This window comes from Ixodes scapularis, unplaced genomic scaffold (genome assembly GCF_016920785.2).
Source record: "Ixodes scapularis isolate PalLabHiFi unplaced genomic scaffold, ASM1692078v2 PGA_scaffold4__175_contigs__length_147842914, whole genome shotgun sequence".
Taxonomy (NCBI): Eukaryota; Metazoa; Arthropoda; class Arachnida; order Ixodida; family Ixodidae; genus Ixodes; species Ixodes scapularis.
Window position 1 is genome coordinate 125,210,524 of NW_024609879.1, and position 2,693 is coordinate 125,213,216.

Sequence of the window (2,693 nt, forward strand, 5' to 3'; positions counted from 1 at the left end):
CTTTTTTTTAAATTTTTTATATCGGCTTTATTTAAGCAACACAAAAGTAAAACGGTGAAAGGTTCCGTGTCAATCATCATCGTCGACCGCGAACAATGAACTGATAAGACATAAACGGACAGGAAACAAAGAGGACGACAACGAAATGAGCGAAGAAAGTGAGTCTGGTGCAGAACCACCCTTGCTCAAATTACCCTGGGAACGGGTTCTCGTTATTGATTTCAGCTTCGGGACCCACCAGTTCCTTCAACACTGACGTGATACAAGTGAGCACAACCTGGAACCTCGCCATTGCCGGCGGCGCACTGCTATGCATAGTCATCGTTGTCATATCCGCAATGGTCATCGTTTACTATCAACAAGGTAGGCTAAGCGTGCATAGGATTGCGAAGGAACATCGTCTGGCGACTTCTTTGACTCTCTAACATATCCGTAACTTCCGAAAAAAAAAATAAAATCGATACTTTTTAGGAATCACCGGTTAGGGACGTTTTGATCAACGTTGGTTTTTGCATTCGCTACTTTCAGCGATGGTGGCGCCGCGATGTGAGAATCGCGCTCCCTAGCTCCTGGACGATCGGCTTCACAACAAAGGTGCTTGCATACACCTTCCTGGCGTGAAAAAATAAAGCAAGGCTCGAATACTGCTGCTCGTGCATAGGAAAACTAGAATTACTTATACGTCGCAGACCCAGCCTTGTACACCATGCTGTTTTACGACGATCATCCATATAGCATACATTTTGATAGTGCGACCCCCCATTGGCGGCGTGCGCGAAGTACAGGGGGCGCTTCTCTAGCTATCATCATCATCGTTTGTGACGTCACGGGTAGGACAGACTGGGACATGATAAAATTGCGCACAGAACACATGTTGAAATATACAACATAACTAAAAATACTAGTTTACTACAGACCGGGACAGAAAGCGCAGATATTGGATCCTCGGCTTGTTAACTCGCTTCATGCGTTGTTTGGGTAATGCGCGGCAAAGCCTGTCTCCCGCCTTGCATTTGTTTGGTGAAGTGATATTTGTAACAGGACATTTTACCAAAGCTTGAAACCGTGGCACGCGTAGTCGTGCTATAACTGAGGTGTCGAAGCCCTGACACTATAGTGTGCTGTTCTCTGCCCCAGTACAAAAAGTTGGGTAATCAAAATAGAATATCCAGCGCTTTACCCCACTACAACATCTACCACGGCGAACAATGTGTATTCTTTAATATGGTTCAGACAAAATAAAACTGAAAGAGGAATGTCTCATCAAATCGAAAACAGGATAGCGAAATTCGTGAGCCTCTCGCGTGTGTAGTAAACACTTTCGTGAATGCAGCTTCGTGTACCCTGCTGGATTCTAATGTGTTCTGCGAGTGCTGGTCTCTCATTAGTTCCAAGTTGATTCTTTTTTTTTTTAATTTTGTAAATCAGTAAACAAGCATTTCTTCAAAATAACTGGCCGGAAGATGCTGTGCTGGGTTCCGGAGTCGTTTGAAGTAAATCTCTGCTTGTTGATCCAGTCGACACGAAACGTGCGAGACCCCCTCGGGATTGAAGTCTTAAATCTAGTAAGTCAAGGACACTTTAGCGTCCCAAAAATGAGGTAAACACCTGCTGTGAATTACTACCGTTTGTATGTTTAGTCTTCGGACCCAAATGCGTATAATGCGTGATGCGCTTCTCAACGAGCGATTTGAAATTTGTAAAAAAATTCATAGTAAACATTGAATCAAACAAACTGATCAACCGCCCGAATTTGCCGAGCCATGTCGGACAATTTAAGAATTTATAAAAATCTCTGATTTTCTTTCGAGCAGAAGTCGAATTGTGACAAACTTCGTATTCGATGCGGGACAAGCTAAGCGTCAATCGCTGTCGAGCATTTGCTCGTAAGCAACTGTCAAATCTTAACACTTGGATCGAAGCGCCGGTATCGGCGAGCTCAATATAGCTAAAATACGTGTGCGACGCTTTGCAACACAACTGTGCACGCTCGTGCAGCTAAGAAGACCAAACGTCATTTACTCTGGTGCATGCAAAACCTTGTTGTACAGAAGCCTTCACAGATACGAAAAAAACAATAATCAGAGAAGCTGCAAATGGCTCTGACGCACGCTGCTCAAGCTGTAATGTGAAGTTCCAGGCCTGTTTCTGGACATTGTAGATTTTTTTTTTTTAAATATAAAAAGCAACTCTGAGGCGCTGTTATTCATTGGAAAAATAATACCCAAAAACGTCGTATATGTTTCTTTAATAAATAAACCGGTTTTAATCGGCATAGATGCGAATTAACGTAGCCACTCCGTGCTTTCACATGGCGCGTCGTCTGCTCGCGTCCTATCAGCTCCGTCACAGGAGGGCGCTCGCGAGGTGGCGTCACTGAAAATATAGCGTACGTGCGCGCCCGGCACGAGCTTCTCGCTTGAGAGCCACTACGAAGAGACCTATCTCACCAAGCGTACGGCGCATGCGTGAAGCCGCTATAACTTTAGTTCCATGGAGGCAAGTAGCAGTGCCCGAGACGGCTCGTGCCGTCGCGTAATCTGCCTGCGCAGAGTTCCTGCGAGCTTCGGGCGAGTGCAGAAAGCCTAAAGTTCCCTCGGTGTATTGCGGGGCGGTGGCGTAGTCAAACTGGCTGGTTGTACAGACCTATAGGGAGTATTCACTGGCGGCCATAGCTGTGTGAGCGACTGCTG